The sequence below is a fragment of the Xenopus tropicalis genome, chromosome 5 (assembly GCF_000004195.4).
Source record: "Xenopus tropicalis strain Nigerian chromosome 5, UCB_Xtro_10.0, whole genome shotgun sequence".
Lineage (NCBI taxonomy): Eukaryota > Metazoa > Chordata > Amphibia > Anura > Pipidae > Xenopus > Xenopus tropicalis.
In genome coordinates, this window is record NC_030681.2 from 137903230 (window position 1) to 137925911 (window position 22682).

The 22682-nt window shown below is 39.7% G+C and overlaps 1 long non-coding RNA gene across 1 annotated transcript; it reads right to left on the minus strand.

The window, feature by feature from the left end:
* Positions 1-8936: 8936 nt before the first annotated feature.
* LOC108647640 lies at positions 8937-15205 on the minus strand. The gene is made up of 2 exons (XR_001924556.2): positions 15101-15205; positions 8937-9556 (listed from the first exon to the last, which is right to left on the minus strand). It is a non-coding gene; the product is annotated as an uncharacterized LOC108647640 (long non-coding RNA).
* Positions 15206-22682: the final 7477 nt, after the last annotated feature.

Consider the following 22682-nt stretch of genomic DNA (forward strand, 5'->3'; position numbering starts at 1 on the left):
CCTACTAAAATAGGATTGTTTTTCCACCAATATTCATGAACCTTACTTAGGATCAAGTACAAGCTACTGTTTTATTATTACAGGTAAAAGGACATTTATTTACAGTATTTAATATTACAAAGTAATAAAAAGTAGTCAACATCATTGCTTCCCATGCAGCATATAAAGAATACACTAAAGTGAATACTAGTAAACAAAAAACTGACAGGTGTTATACTTAACAATCTAAAATTCAACAAATATGGGAACCATCCTGCATTGCAGTTGTTATGTTGCATACATTTGGAGTATGTTGTGTAGGGTGCTTATTTGTCTGGCATCCCTGGCTTGATGTTATGTTGCTTTATTTGCCTGGCTACTAATGGGAGGTAAGGATACTACTTGAGCAGTCTAGTAAACCCTCCAGCAGCAACTACAAATTATATAATTCCAATAATGACCTGGCCAGAGAGAGAAAGGTTAAACTTATATACAGTAAGCAGCCCATTACAGCACAGTTTCAACTGATAATTGTTACCTTCTCCTAAATGCACCTTTCTTCCCTTTCTGCATTGTCATCCCCTACTTTTATCCCCTACCTAACCCAGTTCCTCTTACCTTCCCTAAGTAATAATGAGTCCACATATGAGAGCTGTATTATATGTCAGGTTACATACACCTGTACATACAGGTATTATTTTTATGTTTAAAAACAAAATCATCTTTTTAAGTTTTGTTAATGATTTAATTAATCTATTAAACATTTCAAAATGTTGTTTTTTTTAATCTTCTATTTATTTTGGGTTTATTAAAAATCGTTTTCTAAATGAATGTTGACTTTTTTACTGCTGTGATTTGTATCGCTGTATCAATGCTCACTGTATTGTGTTATCTTACAGCACTACAGTGAATTATGGACATTTTCTGCAGTTCCTATGAAGATTTACAATTCCATTGGAATGCAGGTACAAATTACATAGTTACAAATTAGTAACAAATAGAAACGCAAAACAGAAAAGCAGTTTAACAACATGCTACCTTACACAATATTATGTGGTCCATCAGAAAAAGCAACTGACTTCACAAAATGGGGGTGATAGGGAAGGACAATGATAGAGAAAGGAATACAGCAAGAACAGCAGGGCATGTAATATTGGGAGCAGCCAATGGTAAAATCACGCTAATTAACTTTAGGGAGGCTACAGTGCTAAATCCTTTTAAATGTTCTATGAATGTCCTAAAATTATGAAAGGTTTCAAGATTATTTTTAAAGAGTTTGGACCCAATCAGCAGTCAGACAAATTGTGTTCAAATGTAGGAAATTCAAGTTTTTACCCTACTCAGAAGTGGTTGACCATCTAATACAACTCCAACTGCAAGGTGTCATATATTCTGAGAGGTTACAAAGGAAACCAGGGTAACTTCTAAGCAACTAAAGGCCTGTCTCACATTGATGAATGAGACCACCATCAGGAGAACATTAAACAGCAATGGTGTGTATGGCACGGTAGCAAGGAGAAAGCAACTGCTCTGCCCCAAAAATATTGCTGACCGTCTGCAGTTTGCTAAAGATCACGTGAACCAGCCAGAAGGATACTGAAAGAATGTTTTGTAGACGGATGAAGCTAAAATAGAACTTTTTGGCTTAAGTGAGGAGTTTTACATTTGGAGAAAGAAAAACACTGCACTCCAGCATAAGAACCTTATCCCATCTGTTCTGCTGCATCTGGGCCTGGACGGCTTGCCATTTCATTGCTGAAACAATGAATTCTGAACAATACCAGAGAATTCTAAAGGAAAATGTCAAGACATCTGTCCGTGAACTGGATCTCAAGAGACAGCAAGACAAGGATCCTAAAATTTGTTCTACCAAAGAATGGTTAAAGAAGAATAAAGTTAAAGTCCTGGAAGGGCCAAGTCAAAATCCTGACCTAACTACAATTGAAATGTTGTAAAAAGTCCTAAAAGCGACTGGTTCATGTGAGGAAACCCACCAACACAAGAGCTGAAGCTGTTCTCTATGGAGAAATGGGCTAAAATTCATCCAAGTCGATGTGCAGGACTGATCAACAATTACGGCAAATGTTTAGTTGCAGTTATTGCTGCACAAGGGGGTAACACCAAATACTGAGAGCGCCATTCACTTACTTTTGCCACACGCAGATACTGTATGTTGTTAAATAATTTTTATAATAATATAATATTTTTTGTTTCATTTGTTTCACTAGGTTTTCTTTATCTACTTTTAGGATGCTTGAAAAGCAGATGATGTTTTAGTTTAGGCCGCATTCATATAAAAATCTAAACTTTCAAGCACCACTGTATTTCTGTTTAAAAATAATTCACACGCATTTTCTCTTTTAAATCTGTAAATCTGTAAAACACTTCTGTAGTTCACTGTCTGTGCATTGTTCGTTAGTTGTACCTCAGGCAGTTCTGCTCTGTCCTTCATTTGCCATGTACAGTATTATGATCTCATCCTGACTCAACTTGATAAAGCTTCTAGCTGACTTGCACAAGCCCAGTGCCACCAAAGAGAAACACATGTACTTTTCCTGTGTTATAAATTAAAGACAATTCAGATTTTACATAATTACATAAAATTACTTAGTAATGATGATATACTGCTTTAGGCAGGGCTACCATCAACAATCTATTGGTTAGACCCAGTGCAGTGGGCTGCCAGATATTTCCAGATATTACCTTGTCTGCACAGAAATAAGAGGGCTCAAGGGCCCCTGCTGCCATAGGTGAAAGCCCCTAGGACAGGGTCCCCAACTTTTAAAATTGGGGAGCAACACAAACATAAAAAAATGTACCTTGAGTACCAAATTAGAACTATTATTGCTTATTTGGTAGCCTCTTTGTGCACAGGAAGCCTACAGGAGCCTTGTTTGGCAGTGCAGACAATTTTTATGCAAACAAACCTTGCCTCCAAGCTAGGAATTTAAAAATAAGCGCTTTTTTTGAGGCCACTGGTTGCAACATCCAAGGGGATGTTGCTCCCAAGCCACTGGTTGGGGACCAGTGCCCTAGGATAATGCTGCATATTTTTGTTATCTACAACTTCTTTAGTCATTGATATCTTGCATGTTAGGCTAAGATCCGCTCGCTTGGTGAGGTCACCAAGCGAGCGGATCTTCTCCCAATATCCCAACCTACGGGTGGGCGATATCGGGCAAATTTAGGCTAATTCAGTCATTTGGCCCTGGCGCCAAACGTTCAAATTAGAACGCCCGTAATGGGCGCAGTCGGTTCGGGAACCACATTAATGAGCCGATTCGGTCCCCGATCCGACTAAATTTTTTAACCTGCTTGATCGATATCTGCCCAATTTCAGGCCAGATGTTGGTCGGGCAGGCCCGTCGTTGGTGCCCCTACACAGGCCAATAAGCTGCCTTATCGCTCTACGGGACTGATATCTGCAGCTAGAATCAGCCCGTGTATGGCCACCTTTAGCTTGTTTGTCTTCCAGAGATTATGCTAGGGATAGGGAGTGTCCATTTTTGTAAGTGGTATTAGCTTTTATGTGGAGAAGAGGTGTTCTGTGTAAACATGTCCATTTGGAAGAGTGTCCAAAACAAAACAAAACTTGCCTAAAGCCTTCATGGAGTTAATCGGTAGTGCATGAAAATGTTACTGAATGCACCTTTTTTTTAGAAAGTGTGCAATATTAAAGGTTACTAAAAGATCATTTAAACTTTAAATAAAGCCAACAGGATTGTTTTACCTCTGATAAGGATTAATTATATGTTAGCTGGGATCAAGTACAAGATACTGATTTATTATTACAGAGTAAAAGGAAATCATTTTTAAAAATCAGAATTATTTGCTTATAATGGAGTCTATGAGAGATTACCTTCCTGTAATTCAGAGCTTTCTGAATAATTGGTTTCCAGATAACGGATCCTATACCTCTACCTACAGCTGTTTACAGGACCACATTGATTGTCAGCATGGGTTTTTTTTCCCCAGGATTCCAGCATCACTGCATGGGCAACACATGAGCTAATTACCAGTGTAATCTGTGATTTGGACGCAAAATGTGGCTAGCATTTGTGGAGAGTATGTGGTATCTCTCTGTACTGCATTAACAAAAAAAAAAATTGCTGCAAGTAATAGCTATTGATGCAGTGGAACCCTGAGAACTACCACCATGTTCAGGCTGGACAGGCATATTGTTCATTAGATGAGGCTGGCCAAGTGCATTGGCACAAGTGCATGTCTTTTATAAATGGCATTAATGTGCATGTAATTTTGCAGCCATTTTAGCATCTTGCAGTTATGTTTGTGAATAAGCCTTAGTGTCCTCTGTGCTGGGTTACCTTATGGTTTACACTTGCAGCTTTTATTTGGAATCTGTAAAAAGTAAAACACACTAAAAAAGCAAAACAACAAATAAACTCTTAAGAGGAAAGGTGAAGAGAAATGGATCAATATCACTATCATCTCCTCCTGTCCACAGCATTTATATCTCCCGGCTCTTCCCAGACCTATCTCCATTAGTCTGACCTATTCTTCTGGCAGCAGCATTCAAGCCAAGATCATTGTATTGATCTCAGTTAGTGACTTACAATTATGCCTGGCATTCAATGCACAGAGGCTGGGAGTTGCTGTTTTGCAATGGCCAGAGCACCAAATGTTTCCTATACCTGGAACAGAGGATAAAGAAATAGGTATCTTTTTAGCATTGGTAACATTACCCCAGAAGTGCTTGAAGCAAGTCTGTGTTCAGGCAACTGCCATAGAAGTCAGTGATGCTGATTTGGGTCAGTTTCACTCTTTTTGGGCTACTAAACACCACCGTACTAATGCATCCAATATTGTAGTCTGTGCCATTTTCCCAAGGTGTGAAAAGGTTAGTATTATTTTTTTTTATATAATGAGCGCTGCAAAGTTGTGTGATTCTTTCCCTGAAGCAGCTCCGCTCATAAGGGGGATAATTATTACCTGTCTTGATGTTAATTACTTGGTGCACTTCCTATACTTTGTGCTGCTATTTGCTCGTTTCAATTATCGTTATTAATTTTTTTTTTATTGTGGCTGTGTGGTTGTTCTTACTATTTAGTTATTGGGGCCTATTGGGGTCAGGCTGCCAGAGGCTTCATGATCTGACAGACAAAATAAAAGGAGGTGGAAGGAACAGAGCATTTTGCTTTGCAATGGATAGGATGAATTACAGTCATTTATACAGGGATGGATGTATATTTTCTTTGTTATTTTCCCCTGATCTTTTGATATCACCTGTCCTGTATGCTACTTCTGGTTTCCACATATCCCCAGCATTGTCAACTAACTCAAGGGGATAATGATCAACTCCTCGTATTTTGAAATCCCATGGTCAGGTTTCAATTTGGTGCACCCCAAGGTCAGGTAGCCCACTGGACAACCTATTCTTCCCCCTGTCACCATATTAACAACTTTTCTACTCCCACCCACCCAACTCACACAGCTTGTACAATTAGTATTTAAGGGTAGCATGCCATCCATAAATATTTGGTGTGAATACTTTTGTGTAAAATAGAATATGGCATTTTAAGTTCTCAACAATTAGCTCCCTGGTTGAGTTTGTTCACATTTCTGATACCCTTCTTTATTAACTAAGATGTTTGTTATACATTTAGTTGTCCTGCTTCTTCTCTCTATTCTGTCCAGATATTTTTGCTTAGATTTCAGTCACTGTTTCTGTCCAGATATTTTTGCTTAGCTGTCAGTCACTGTTATGATCTTCTCACTACCTTTTCTCTTATAGCCCTTTCTTTAGATTTGTTTTTTCATGCGTCTATGTCCTTTCTCTTTTTCAATGATTTCTGTTCTGCTCTTTAATCTACTGTTGCTGTTGTTCTTTCCCCTCTCTCTTTTGGTCCAACCTTTTGTCTGCCACTTCTGGCTTTAGTGTAGTTAAGAGGCCCACCAGTCTATTTGTGTGGAGTATGTTTAGTATGTAAAGATATATATTAGGAATAGGAGTCTAGTTTGGTTTAATAAGCAGAATTTCTTCAGGCCAAAGGGATAGATGATAGATAGTAGAGATGTTGGGCCCACACATCTGTAAAGTGGCAAATACTATGATACTTAATGGTTCTATCCTAACAAAGTACAGGTATGGGATCCCTTATCCGGAAACCCGTTATCCAGAAAGTTCTGAATTACAGAAATGCCATCTCCCACAGACTACATTATAAGCAAATAATTCTAATTTTTAAAAATGATTTCCTTTTTCTCTGTAATAATAAAACAGTACCTGTACTTGATCCCAACTAAGACATAATTACCCCTTATTGGGGGCAGAACAGCCCTATTGGGTTTATTTCATGGTTAAATGATTCCCTTTTCTCTGTAATGATAAAACAGTACCTGTACTTGATCCCAACTAAGATATAATTACCTCCTATTGAGTTTATTCAATATTTATATGATTTTTAGCAGACTTTGGTGATGGAGAACCAAAATACAGAAAGATTCCTTATCCAGATAACCCCAGGTCCCGAGCATTCTGGATAACAGGTCCCATACCTGTATTACTTTACAAACACTGGGCTGCGCATTCATTCAGAACTTTGCCTACTTTAATACCGCCAGATTATACCATACAATATAATATAATTATTACATCACCAGCAACATTATTATAGATGTACCTAAAATATTTGAAAAAATGTGAATCCTGGGTTAAATATAATAACAATCGACTTTGCACTAATGAGTTAAGTGTGGAATTCTGTGAAGTTTCAGGTTTTTAATTAACAAGTAACTGTGTGGGAAAGCAAACAAAGAGAATATGTGTCTTCCGGCAGAAGGCCAAGCCATCAGTGTAGGATTTCGTAAACAGAGTATTTTCATATTATCTAATACTTAGGGGCACATTCATCAAAATGTGATTTTCGAGCTTAATACATAAAAACTCACCCATGTTCTATTTATTCCTATGTGATTTTAAGAAGCGTATTTATTGATTGGTGAACTTTCACCCACTGATAAATACGCTTCTAAAAATCCCATAGGAATGAATAGAACGTTGGTTAGTTTTTATGTATTAAGCTCTAAACTCCCATTTTGATAAATCTTCCCATTACTGTATATATTTACCAAGTGCTGAAGTAGAGGGATGAGGTAAACCACAAAACATGGACTGGAACTAATGACCCACCATGGTGTGCTAAGGATAAAGTAGCAGCTTGAATTCAGTAAAGACAGAAATGGGAATAATTTGTCTGGCTGAGCAAGTTGGTGGCTGTGGAACAGCATAAACAGCCTGTCTTTCTTCGTGTCTCAGCACCTGACCCCTCTCCATTAAAAGAATTAGGAAAGAGGGTTCTACGGTATACATTTCATTGACACTGCTAGTCTGTGAATAGTGCGGGGGAAGGCACTGAGGAAAGGAATGAGTCTTGTAGTTCCAAAATTGTTTTTTTCAGCCCTTGGTTTGCTCTACCAGAGAGCATTTTGATACATATGCCAAAGTGGCCACTGTTTGTGGCATCCTATGGGGCTGGAAATCAATATTAATATCTACCGCTTCTTTACTTTGACCAAAGAGAGAAGTAATGGCTTAACGGGTGGCAGCCGTATATACACTGACTACACAGTTTCACTTACCTGCACTTTCCCAGAAATGATAAATAATATATAAGGAAAACAACAATATTAACCAGAATGCTGTCAAAAGGTTCTGGGCCACAGTGACAATACAGTGACTGCACCTTCACATTTTCAAATCTGGGCCAAGGCTGTACTTGCCTGATCCAGCCATATACGTGCTGCAGGGGAATTATCCAGTCCATATAGAGTCCATTTTCAGTCAGTACTCTCTAAAGAAGAGTTACAATTCCCAATTATAAAAAAGAGACCAAAGAGAGGAGAAACAGATAAAAACAAAGGTTGTTATTAAAAAGGCTTCCTTTTTAATAGAGCTAATTCTAATAAAATAACTATTAATGGATAGGTGACACAGGAGGTTTAAAAAAGACTAAAACATGTAAAGGTAAAAAAAGGTCCAGGACCATATGGTATTCATGCCAGGGTAGTAACAAGCTAAGCTCTGTGCTTGCCAACCTCTTTACTTAATTTTTCAGGATTCTTTGAGGTCTGGTATGGTGATGAGAGATTAGCAAACTGCTATTGTAGTGTCACCATTCACAAAGGGATCCTGTTCTCTGTCTGAAAGCTATAGGGCTGTTAGTTTGACTTCAGTGATAGGAAAGCATTTGGAAGGGGTAATAAACCATACGATACATTAATACATTGCAAGTCACAATACAATAAGTTTGTGCTAGCATGGTTTTATGCATAATAACCTAATAGTCTTGCCAGACTAATTTAATTACCTTTTATGAGGCGGTGAGCAGAAACCTAGACTCTGGGATGGCAGTGGATGTGATCTACTTGTACTTTACAAAAGCTTTTGTACCACACATTAAATCTAGGAATATTAGCCTGGAACATAATATTTTATTTTAATTGGCTAAAGAACTTGCTAAAGGATAGATTACAAACAGTGATGGTAAATGGAATATTTTCTAATTGGACCAGTATTGTTAGTGGAGTAACGAAGGGCCTTATTGGCCCTTCACTTTTTTAATTGTTTATTATTGTCCTTGAGGTGGGCTATCTCTACTGCCTCTATTATTGCTGATGATACTAAATCATGATAATCTATAAGTTCCATGCAGGATGCATCCAATTTGCAGAGTGGTTTGTCTAAATTGGCAAACTGGCAAATGAGGGTTGGCTTAAGGAGAGGTGTAAAGTGTTCAATGAAGAAAGCAGATTCCTTGCTTTGGGGTCCGATAGGTTCCAGTTGGAATGCTAGCCATTCATATCAATATATGGAATGTTCAAAAAAAATATATATTGCTGGTCTCTTGTCTGCAAATTGCACAAAAAATGTGTGTGCATGGGCCATTCATTTATTTTTAAATCTCTTTCTAGACCAGAACATATGTTTTTTTTTGGGGTTTTTTTTAAACTATGGAGCAAGAAGGGTCAAACTTATTTTTAAGTACTAGATGCCTGTAAATGATATTCTGAATGAGAAAAGCATTTTTTAAAATAATGCTGGATCAACAATCATACCTTCCCTATCCTATTGTATTCTATTGTGTTATTACAAGTTTTGCTCTTGTTTGCAGGTTCCATTTACCATGAATCACCGTACTGTGCACAATGCAATATAAATATAGTTGCATCCCCAGGGATTTACACCATCTAACCTTTATTTAACATCTCATTTGCACCATTTGGTCAGTCCCACCTTAACTCAAAATGGAGTTTTAGATACATTATATAAAAATATGGGATGAAATAGTTTAACCTTCATTAGCGGTTAGATTTCCTCTTACACTCCCAGTATGTCTAACAGCTATCAGGCTATAGATGCCAGAAACCAGCTGCACATTTCTTGCTTTGCAGCCTTTCAATTCTCACTTTGGTTTTTTCTTAGAATCTGTTGGACCCCATGGATAAGTTGCCATCCAGAACATTCTCACTTAATGTTGTGGGATTAGTTTGTAATGTTTGAGCAGTAAGCACAGGTGGAAAACCCTGAACTTTGTCCAGCGTATTTTTCCTTTTGGTCCTAAAAAGAAAGGAAACCGGTTAAGATCCAGAAAATCATGTATTTAGTCATTCAGAGGCATTGGACCTCTTTTACTATATGTAGGATTCAAAAATGGCCACAGCTTGGCATCTGTATGAACCCCACACAACCCTGACATGGAAGGCATAGTAAAATTTTAGGTGAAATGTTCCAGTTTTTGTTTTCTGCCTGCTGTTAGTAAGAGCAACCCATTGTACTTCATTTTCACAAAAAGATGTTTTACTTGCCACCCACTTCCTAACCTTAACTTCTTTATTCTTATACAGGTATGACTGATTTGCGGAAGGGCCATCTCCCATAAACCCCATTTTAATCCAATAATTCAAATTTTTAAAAGTGATTTCCTTTTTTTGTAATAATAAAACAGTACCTTGTACTTGATCCCAATTCTTATCAGTGGGAAAACAATCTTATTGGGTTTAATTAATGTTTAAATGTTTTTTTAGTATGGAGATCCAAATTACAGAAAGGTTCGCTTATCTGGAAAACCCCAGGTCCCAAGCATTCTGAAGGACAGAATCATCAACTGAATGCTCTGGTCAGGTAGAGTTCATTCAGGGCTATCGGATGGCGCTGTACATAGGCCAATAACCTGCCGACTCTTCTTTAACTGCTGCACCACCATCTAGCATTGCCACTGCCACTGGTAGTTTGGTAGTTGTAGCCAAGGAAACTATTGAACTCCAAGGTGGCTACCCTTGATTTAAACTGTGCCATATTCAGCAGAGCACAAATGGCTGTTTATAGGTGCATTTCTAACATACAACTGAATGTAGAACAAACCAATAATGAGCACTCTTGCCTGACTTCCAATGTAAAATGAGCATTATTGAACATACTGCTGAGCACAGCCTGAGGGACATGTATATTTACACACACATTGTGGCTTAAATGACAAAAAGCCAGTTTAGCTTCATTGTTTGCTAGCTTTTCAGTTTTGGGAAGTGCTTTTCCAGCATGAGATAAATCATATGCAAGTCCTGTCTTTTTAATGGGGTCCGAGATAAAAACTATAACAACACATTGCCACACCCGAGAGTACAGTTTGTAGTTGGCCATTAATATATGCTGATTTTTTTCTACTTTTCTAAAAAGACACGTGCACAAATACATAACTAGGGGAACCCTGGACCTGCTGACACAATTCATTAGCAGTAGGGTCAATAGATATACTTGTGCTCCCTGGAAGTTGCATGTATGGAAGCAAAAATCTTTGTGAAAAGCATCAATATGTACAGAATTTTCTGTTCACTTTCTGTTCATTCATTTTGCACATATGATAATGTGCTCCTCTTTTTCTGAGCAAGCAACCATAGATATGGCCACCTTGGCAGACTTAAGGTGGCCATACACGGGTCGATTCTAGCTGCCGATATTGGTCCCTTAGACCGATTCATCAGATAATCGGCCCATGTAGGGGCACCAACGACGGGCTTGGCTGACTGATATCTGGCCTGAAATCGGGCAGATATCGATTGGGCAGGTTAAAAAATAGGATCGGGGACCACATCGGCTCGTTGATGTGGTCCCCGATCCGACTTCTCTTATACCCGTCGTTCTAATTCTAATTGGGGCCAAACGACCGAATTAGCCTGGATTCACCCGATAACGCCCACCTGTAGGTGGGTGATATCGGGAGAAGATCCGCTTGCTTGGTGACATCGCCAAGCGAGCAGATCTGAAGGCGTATGACCACCTTTAGCCAACCATTAATGCCTTTACAGTCCAGTTTGGTATAAAAAGATAAGATTCCAAGATATGCTACCGGCATGTATGGCAGCAAGGACTACTGCTGCTCTTGCAATATTTGGGGCCCTGTGGCCTTTACACCTGCTTTACTGCTTACAAGGGTGGGTGATCAGTAAGTAGTATAGATCCCTATAATTTCTGATGGTGTCTCTAGTAGCAATGTACGTTACCTAGAAGCCCAGTGCTAGATGGACCAGAACCCTGTGCCACTGATAGACAGAAGTCACACTGCATTTGGCAAATATGGGCAAGCTCATTTTGTGTAGTATTGTATTTTTAGCTGCTCACACGTATCAATGGCCTTGGCATGCCAAGCGATCAGACCACATGAGGCTCCTCTCCAAACATGAATGACCAAATTGCATCCTAAATAAGCCAGTGACCTTGCTCAGAAACCATTAACACGCATGAACAGAATAGATTTTCAGCTCCATCTGACTCCATCTCACTGGAAAAAACAGTGCTCAAAGTGTTTCTCATGGATCACACACAAAGAACTATGGGTCAGCACTTTAGAAGCAACTAGTAAACAGCCTGAGTAGGCTTGCAAGTAGGGCCCTTTGATCCCATTTTTATTCTGTAACCTTTTTTGAATTAATGTAAAGCACTGCGTAACTTGCTAGTGCTATGCAAATACATAAATGATGATGATAGCCAGCGTTAGGGGGTTCAGTGGCTATGAAGTTGAGTAGCTCAAACAAATTGCACTAAGGCAAAAAAACACACAACTTATTGACTAAAATATTTACATGTGCTAGATGATGGTAACGATATTCAGAGGGGCCCTGGACTCTACACAGAAAAATAACATAATACTATGACCTTTGTGAGATATGAATATTTCTAACGAATGTGCATTTCTCAACTGGGAGCCCTGCATTCTTACATTGCCCATTACCCCTTGGCGTCGGTCTCCAGGCTCTTGCAAGAAAGAGCTAAAAATTCCGCACATTTTATTGACTGAGAGACACTCCTGGTCTCAGCAGTCGTATTTTTAGCTTTGTAAAAGAAAGCAGACGGGAGACTTCCATTACGACTGCTTTTCAATCAGCTGTTGTAGTGTAAGTCTCTGGAAATAACTCCCGGCTGATGTCACTGGAATGTCTGAAATCTCATGTACTGGTGAGGCAGCTTATCTACAAATGCCTATTGAATACTTGCTGGGTATGCTGGGGGAGGGCTGCTGTGTGCATGGGGAGATCCAGCAGGGATCCCATAAATAGCCAAGATCCCATAAAGGCTAACAATTAATTCCCCTATAATTACTAGGCACAGCAGGCGCAGCAAATGCTATACTAGTGCAAGGCACCAGAGGGTCAAATGTGTTTCTCTTGGCAACCCTTGACAATTACAATGGAATCCAGCTTGTTCTTACCCCATGTATATTTTCAGAAATATCAGAATCTTTTTAAACGATCCAATTTTCTTAGCTAAAAATGCCGACGCCATCTGTCAGATACAATCCACTTAAACCGTGCCAACATTTTTAACGTCTGAATTACAGTAAATAGCGTTCATGTATTTCCCAAGGCTATAATACTGGTATCATACATCTAAACAGGTTTCAGGTGAGCAGTCACAAGCAGCTTTCTGCAGAAAAGCACTAAAGGCAATTTACTGATATGGGATACCTGGAATGTTTGAGTTTATTAGAGATAAGAGATCTTTCTGTCATTTTGGACCAACATTTCTGAAGTATGCAAAAAAACATTAGAATATTTAGGATTGTTTTGCCACCAATGTGGATTTATGCAGCTTAGCTACCATTAAGTACAAGCTACTGTTTAATAATTATAGAGCAAAGGGGAAATCATTTGTTAGAAATTAGGGATGCACCGAACCCCCAAACCCACTCTGACGGATTCTGGCGAATCCCGAACCGATTCCTAATTAGCATATGCTAATTAGGGTCGGAAAGGGTTAAAAGTTGGCGCGTGCTGAACCCCCCCCCCTTAATTTAACCCTTTCCTAATACTAATTAGGATTCGGATTTGGTTTGTCTGGGACCAAACCGAATCCATCGGCCCGAATCTGGGATTTGGTGCATCCCTATTAGAAATACATCCTACCCATGGATTTAAGACAAAAATATAAGATATATATTATTATTATTAACATCTATTTATAAAGTGCCAACATATTCCGCAGCGCTGTACAATAAGTGGGTTACATACATTGGACATACAGAGTAACATATAAAGCAATCAATAACCGATGCAAGAGGTGAAGAGGGCCCTGCCCAAAAGAGCTTACAATCTACAAGGATATTTATATAACCCTTGTTTGTTCATTATTGTAAGTTATTGTTTATTTATTATGAATTATAGTTTGTTATATTTATTGTAAAGTATTTTGTAACTTGCTAGGTGCTATATAATATAATAATATAAATAAAGGATGAAGATATTTAGTGGTTTTCCCTCTCCAGTATAATAACTAGTTGAGGGGAAAGGAGGGGCTCATTATGCAGAGCTCATTATCTCTTTTTAAACTAAGCCTAGCAATTTTCCAGGAGCAGGAAAAAAAGCTGCTCACAGGGAAAGTCACTCAGGTAGGGTTGCCACCTGTCCGGTTTTAAACCGGACAGTCCCGTTTTAACACAGATTGACCAGTTCAAAACTGCCTGTCCAAATGTCAAAGAAGTCTGCCTTGCTTGACATGGAAATACAGCCAATCACGGGCTGTCACGTCACAGACCTACCCCCTGATGACACCAACCGCCCCTAAACATCATTTTTCTCCATGTCATCAGCTTGGCCCCCAACATTGCCTGCTCCGCCCACCTGTCTGGACTTTTGAGGACTTAAAGGAAGCAGCCCTACAACCAGGCTTCTATGAAGCACAGGTATCTTTACAAGGAGAACTAAAGAATTAGGCAAGACCAAAGAATTAGGCTAGAAATTATAACCCTTGTGTTTTGGGATTCTTTACCAGCCAAGGGCCACAGTAACAACGATGCCCCCAGTAGCTTCCCATATTCATTTCTGTTGATTTAGACCACATTGTTTTAGTTATTGTTGCATGACCTTGGGGACCAACTCCCAATATGAAGTATATACAATATAACAATACAAGGCTGTTAATAATTTAGATTCAATTTCAAGGCAGCATAGAAACTAGCACATTCTGCATCAGAATTTATTAACAATCAGCGTGGCAGTTATCACCTCACTTTTGCTAATGTTTTTAGCCCTTCTGACAGCTCCTAAATGGCTGATGGCAGGCCTGTCGGTAGTGCCCATACACGGGCCGATTAGCTGCCAGATCAGTCTAAGGGCCGATATCGGCAGCTAGAAACGGTCCGTGTATGGGGACCTTTACCCCCAAATTATAATGACGTGTATAGAAAAAGTCAACAAGCCGATGCGGTCCCCAATCCGACTAGATTTTTTAACCTGCCCGATCGAGATCTGGCCGATTTAAGGCCAGATATCGGTCGGGCAGGCCTGTCGGTAGTGCCCATACATGGGCCGATTAGCTGCTGAATCGGTCTAAGCGACCAATATCGGCAGCTAGAATTGGCCCATGTATGGGGACCTTAACGGTGGAAAAGCAGATTGAAAAGTCCCTACCAGAGGGGGTTTTAAAGGGAGATAAATGGTATATGAGCTAAGAGTATCAGTAAGAATGGTAAAACCTCCCAGTTAATGATAAAGCAGAGTTGTAGAAAGAAGTTCTAGTAGGAAAAGAGACAATTACGTAGGTACTGAGGGCAGAAATGACAGGAGAGTAGGAAGTGGAGCAATGGGATAACCCCATAGAAATGATATGTACCTGGAGTTATTATATTTGTGTTGCTCTAAAGGAAAGGAGTTGCATCAGGATACCCGGTAGCAGAAACAACAGTAACATTCATGGAAAGTAGCCTTGAAGCTAGAAAGTGACTATTAGCCTTCTCACTACTTACCTGTCAAATCTTGAAAAAACTGGGTCAGGATTTGAAATGTGATCTCAGATTCACTGGATTCCCAGAGCAGGTACAGCGGCAGGATTACAGTAATTCAATGCCTTTTGTGTACACCCTACCAGAATTGTCTTTTATGCGCAAATCTGACACCTTTCAGAGTCTTGTGTGGTTTTTCCCTTTCACACACCTGCTCTTTTAACTCCCCTTTAATTTCCATTCTTAAAGGGGTTATTCCCCTTTTAACTCATGACATTGTAGAAAGTGATATTTTGATACAATTTGCAACTGTTTTTTTATTTATTATTTGTGTTTTTTATAGTTATTTAGCTTTTTATTTAGCAGCTCTCCAGTTTGGCATTTCAGCAGCTCTCTGGTTGCTAGGGTGGAGCACTGTAGCCTCCCAGAACCCAATCTAAAGGTGCCTATACACCTTCAGATCCACTCGCTTGGCGATGTTGGCAAAGGATGGGTATAGGCAAAGTCGGTTCGGGAACCGCATCAACGAGCCGATGCGGTCCCCGATCCGACTAGATTTTTTAACCTGCCCGATCGATATCTGCCCGATTTCAGGCCAGATATTGGTCGGGCAGGCCCGTCGGTAGTGCCCATACACAGGCCGATTAGCTGCTGAATCTGTCTAAGGGACCGATATCGGCAGCTAGAATCGGACCTTGTATGGGGACCTTTACCCCCATATGTAATAAAAGTCACTACATTTTCCCAGGAGCAGTAACCCATAGCAACCAATTAGATATTTGCTTTTAAACAGGTGACCAGTAAATACTACCTGCTGATTGGTTGCTATGGGTTACCGCTCCTGGGCAAACGTAGTGCCTCTTATTACGTAACCCCCTTTCTGTCATAATGTAAACCATGTTTGGTTGGTAAAGACCCAAAGAGCTAAACATGTTTGAATGCTTGCTCTTGCAAAATAGTTAATGATTAAAGCCTAGGATAACATTATAAATGGAGTCAATATAGCCACAGTCTCACCACATTTCCCCTTTATGTTCTTATACAACTTGGACAAGCAAGAAGGGAAACACACTATATAAAAGCATGTATATAGTTTAACCATGTTGCTCAGTATTTATTCAGTGTGTCCCTAGTTGCTTTATCAGTTGCTAGTAATCAAAATACTGTACTAAGAGGCACAGCATGCCTTGGGATTCAGTTCCCCGCGACTACATTCCTGTCTTAGAATGGAATTGCATCATTTTAAAGTAATTTCTTTTAATCTCATGTATGTTTGATTGAGCCTTAAATAATATATGTGTGCTGAAGCTTGGCTGTCCTGCTGGATTATACAATGGAGCAACATTTGGTCAGAGGGAAAAAAAAAGGATATTTTGTACAATGAAACTGGCAATACAGGTATATCAAAATATACATTTGTCTACAAGCGAAACTAGTGTTGTGGAGGCCAGGGCACTCCGGCTGTTAGAAGCAGGGCCCAGTCTGACCAGTTCAGTAACGTTTGCATTGTTTGGACATGCCCCTCAAGATGTGGGGACCCCATCCTTAGCACAGGGCCTGTGGGATTTTTATTTGTGAAAATTGTACTGTGATAAACAATAGTCTAACAGAAAGAGAAAACATTTAACCACTTGCTACAGTAGATCTGGCACTGAGATAATTATGAGATCATTTCCAGATAAGGGATCTTTTTGTACTTTGGATCACAGCGCTTTAAGTTTGCTAAAAATCATTCAGACATAAAATAAACCCAATAGGATTGTTTTGCCTGTATTCTTGGTTAAAAATACAGGCAAAGGAGAAATTAATTTTTGCTTTTTCTTGCTATTAAACAAGCATTAGTACACCTACTTATTACATGGTCGGGGCAGGAGGATACAGAATTTATGTGGCTTTGGTGAGTTGGAAAATATTCTTGAATAAAAAGGCAATAAAATGATAAATTATTTTGCTACTAAATAATTGTAAACCATGGATGATAGCAAACAGTTGTTTCAAGGAAATATCTCTTAAATTAAAGGAAAACATGGGAAAACATGTTTTTTTCAAAACCCATCAGTTACTAAAGCTTCTCCAGCAGAATCCTGCATTGATATCCATTTTTCAAAATCACAAACAGATTTTTTATATTTAATTTTGTAATTTTACATGGGGCTAGCAATATTCTTAATTTCCCAGGGTCCCACAGCCATTTGACCTGTGCTCAATCACACTTTACTGCTGCGCTGTAAGTTGGAGTGATATCACCCCCCTCCCAGCAGCCGATCAGCAGAACAATGGGAAGGGAGCAAGATAGCAGCTCCCAGTAGGTATCAGAATAGCACTCAATAGTAAGAAATCCAAGTCTGGCTTGGGACTCCTCCAGTTACATGGGAGTAGGAGAAACAATAGGTTACCTGAAAGCTCCTTCTGAAAGCTCAGACTCAGGCACAATGCACTGAGATGGCCCCTACACACGAATATTACATTTTTCAGCCAGCCAAAGGCTGATGGCTCACTGGGAGATTAGACTCCTGTAGTTAATCTCTGCTACCGTGGACAACTAGTCTCCCGAAATGCCTTTCCACCAGCAATAAAGTGAATCACTGGTAAAAAAAAAAAGGCATATACAATGGCAGTAGACTTGCTGGAACCAAGTTACACCACTGGGCATACAGCATCCTGCAGATACCTCTTTGTTAGACACCCCCAGTCATTATAATCACTTACTTCAGCCTCAGGGCAATGGCCAATGGGAAGATTAGTTGCCTGTGGTTAATCTGAGGCTGAAGTAAGCGATTACAGTGAGTGGGGGTGCTTAACAAATCTTCCAGTGATTCAGCATTTCCTTTTACTCTCATTTGTAAGAGTATAGATGCACAGTTAGATAACAGGGATTACACTTAGGGCATGGTCACATAGAGCATTGGCTCTGCTACTCTCCGACTGCAGTTTTTAATCAGTCGGAGAGAAGCTGATCAGCTCTAATCATCATCTCCATGTAGATGCACTGACAATCACAGATTCCGCCTGAATGCAGCTACATGAATGGGAGATTGGCCTGAATATGTGAAAGCAGGCATTTTGGGGCAATCTCTGCTTCTGCTGTGCTCCGTGTAGCTGCATGCAGGTGGAAGCTGTGATTGCACCTACAGAGAGATGCTGATTAGAGCAGAGCCGCTTCTCTCTGCCTGAGGAGACAACACTCCGTGTGGCCATACTCATAACTCAGTCTTTTTTTATCATGTTGCTGTGTATACAGGGGTGTTTCAGGGTTTACAGCCACCCTCTTTTCAGTGCTGCCCCCTCACCCGTCTGCACTTAGTTTTCTTGCAATGGAGCTGATTGAGGGTGTAATAGTGCTCTCTGCACTAGAAGAGCTGGAGTTCTAATTTAAAAATCTGAAACTGGGCTCTTGAAATGACCAGGAGTGGCTTTTTGCCTTGTGGCAGCAGTGCCACCCAGTTGCTCCCAGTGGCCTCAAAGTAAGTGCTCATTTTTTAATTTTTGACTTGGAGGCAAGTTTAGGAGGCATAAAGACCATGTGTGCTGCAAAACAGAGTCTCCTGTAGTCTCATCTGAATAAAGGAAAATCTTGAATACCTCAAATGTTTGAGTTTACAAGCTTACAAGCTGTGTTTTTCCACAGGCCAAGAACCAGCCCTGTGTGGCGTCAGCCTAAATGTCTTTAGCAGTGTTGGGCATGGTCTGTATGAAAAATCAGCACATATACCAGTTGTGATCAACAGACGTGATCGATAAGGAGAAGAAGTGAAGACAGTTAGAAATTCCACCTGAGGCTCAACAAAAAGGAGACAGTCCCAGTAAGCATACTGTAGATATAATGCAAGAGAGTCTTCTACATTATATTTTAGCCATTTATGCCTAGGACTGCAAAAAGGGAGGAGACTAATTATTTAAAAAAACAAAAGGACCATTTTACTTTCATCATTTTATTGAGATGAAGAAGTTGAAGCTTCAGTCCAATACCCCAGGCTGCCATTTGAGTTGCTAATAGCATGTCCTAAGACAAAAGTGCTTGGGAATTAAAGATATGCACTCATTATATAATATTCTAACAGCTTTGTCACCGTTTGAATTTTGTCTCTACTTTTTTCGACTTAATTTTATCTGGATTATTCAGCGGAACAATATAATGAGCAAAGTATTATGTGAGTGGCATAAAAGGAATTAAAAAAATATATTCAGTTATTGGAGGAGAGAGTGTGGGCGAGGTGAGCCAAGGCAATGTCCAGCTTGCTCCTTACACAAATACACATATTCTTTCCAGTATGGGGATAATTATCTCCTTAACATGAGAAACTGATTTGCAATCATCAATAAATGCAACTTTTTAAAAAACATAATAAAAAGAGGCAAATGTAATTATTACGCTAATTTTTCTAAAAAAAAGCAATCACAGATAAAGAACTATCAATAGGGAATAAAAAGAAAGAAGCAATTGACATTTTGCTGAAATGTGGCCTTAAAAGTCTCTGGTGGAATGAAGATTTATTTATTTCTTATACTTTTTAATCTATTTGCCTTTTTCTTCTAACTCTTTGCAGTTTTCAAATGGGGGTTACTGACCCCAGCAGCCAGAAAACTATTGCTCAGAGAGCTTACAGTTTTATTGTTATTGTTTCTTTTATAAAATGTTTTTCTATTCCTGTTTCTCATTTAAACCACTACCTGGTCGTTAAGGTGAAGCGGACCCTAGCAACCATATAACTGCTGAAATTTCAAACTTAAAAAACTACTAAGAATAAAAAATGAAGAACATAGTTAGAATTAACTCAAAAGTGAACAACCCCTTTAACATGCTAAAATATACTTGCCTTGAATCAGAGTCTGACTGTGCCGGTGGGATACTGTGAAAAATCCCAGGCCTAAAATATTCAAATATTCAGTTGAAGTGATACTGTTATTCATTACATAGCACTTTACAGTAGGTTTAATAATGCTTGTTTTCTATCTGATATTTTTATTGGGGGCTGCTGAGGAATCTACAAGGAATGGACACTACAAATGCGTTATCCCTTTATGGCAAAGCAGACAGGGGCATGAACAAACAGTTTGAGGGGTTGTTGACAGTACTGGCTGCATGAACTAGTCAAACAAGAATTTCTTGCACCATTATTGAGAGATACAAATCTATCCCATTAAAGGTATTGCCCTGCTCTAAGCACAATATATAATGACAATATCTGAGAGGTGACTTACGCTAGGAGAACCAGTTCTTGGAAAATTCCCCATTATCTTAGCAGATAGCAGCCTATTGTTGTTTGTCCCAGAAAGGGACTTTTATGGATAAGTTTCACTGTCGGATGAGCAGTTTCAGCACACTAGATCAAGATTTTCCAACCAAAGTCCTGCAGACTGTATATAGCCTTCACAGGCATATTTATAGCCAACGGCCTGTCCATTAGCCCCATAGAGCATCAGTGCTTTAATGTGGTCTTTATCTGACAGGTCTCTGTAGGTCCCATTACATAAAGGCCTCAAACCAGGCAGAGCAACCTTGCCCAATAAGTGGATTTCACCATGTATGGCAAGCTTTAGTTTAGTATGACATTTAGTAGATATATGCAGGCCTGACAATCTAGCTTGTGCCATGGATATTGTTTGGCTCATCTGTTGGGCAGTTTTGGAAATTTCTTCTACCAATGCACCAAGTTGGCTCTTGGCCTGAACAAATGTAACAATAGAAAAGTGGCCATACTGGGTTCAGCATCCATCCTGTGGCCCGGTTGTACAAATACCATACAGGTTCAGCCTGTGTATGACCACCTAAAATGGTCCAAAATAGTCTTACCTAAAAATGTATCTGCAGGAAGGCAACTTTGTGCAACTTAATTACCTTATTTGCACACATTGACTTTCTTTCAGCTAAAAGGTGACCAGGGATGAGCTAAATGCACTGTATTGAGGGCCTGAAACACGGAAGCATGCTTTAAGTGTGCACCCTAGACTAATAGGCCTAATTCTAAGGGGGTTGGAAAAGTGCGACAAGGAGGGCATCCCTAGTGGATATGCTCAGCACGACAGGAAGGAATCTTAAACCAGGTTTCTAGGATTTATAGTAAGTTAGTAATGTCATAGCCACACCTTCCATATAGTAGCCAGGAACACAGTTCTGTAGATGCCTAAGATTGGCTTTAATAAACCACTCACAATTACCATATACCAAAGCCATTGCCTGTTTAAGCTATATCGCCCAAATGCCAGAGGGATTTTTTGTTTCATTAGCACTTTGGGTGTAGGCTACAAGAAAAAGGGTGGAGAAGCCATATTTGTCTGCCTGGTTTAATGATATCCAGTGATTTAGCTCTTATGAAATATATAAACATCATCACATTATCATAAGACTGGCCATGGTTTTCAGCTGTTTAGGAAAAGCAAATTACATTGTACTTCTGGCTCATGGCCGTGCTTTCATTGGGAATTTTTTTTCCTTGTAAAAACACACTTGTTACATTATAACTTAAATGATATATTTTCTAAAAGCTTTGAACTTGTTTCCCTTGCTTTCTTATCTTTCCATACACAGTGCCCCAATACTCAGTTCCCCCATACACAGTACCCCCATACTCAGTACCCCCCATACACATTGCCCCCAATTGCCGCCATATGCAGTACCCCCCCATACACAGTGCCCCCAATTGCCCCCATAGACAGTACCCCCCATACACAGTGCCCCCATAGACAGTACCCCCATACACAGTGCCCCCAATACACAGTACCCCCAATACACAGTGCCCCCATAGACAGTACCCCCATACACAGTGCCCCCATACAGAGTGCCCCCATACACAGTACCCCCAATACACAGTGCCCCCATACACAATACCTCCCTTACACAGTCACCACCATACACAGTAGCCCCCATAGCCACTCCTCCTTCTTCAGCAGCTTCTGCTCCTTATGAGGCTCCTTGTGCAGTGGCGACAGGCCCTTTTATAAGGTTACGCCCCATGCGTACGTGTGATGTCATACAAACGGGGCGCAACCTTATAAGATTTTCCAACCAAAGTCCTGCAGACTGTATATAGCCTTCACAGGAATATTTATAGCCAACGACCTGTCCATTAGCCCCATAGAATTCTCATCATCATTGTAATATAATCTAAACAACCTGGGGGCCATATCCGGGGCATGAGAACAGCTTAATGTAACTACCCTTACAACTTGTAACTGGCCTTACAATACTTTCAACACTAGAAAAAGTTGAAAGTGTTCTTGCTGAAAACCATCCAGATGTGGAGCGGCTCTATAAGTGTTATGAGCTAAAAGTCTCAAAATCCTCCAGTGATGTAAGCAAAATGGGTTACAGATAGGAGCTCAGACCACTCTGTTATAATGATAGCTATAATCTCAGCCATAAAGCATGACAACTACTGCTTTTGGCACTTGAAATAAAAAAAAAGATCTGCAAGTTCCATCCCTTCTACATTTCCAGGCCCCCCTCTAGGATCAGTCATACACCTTGCAATA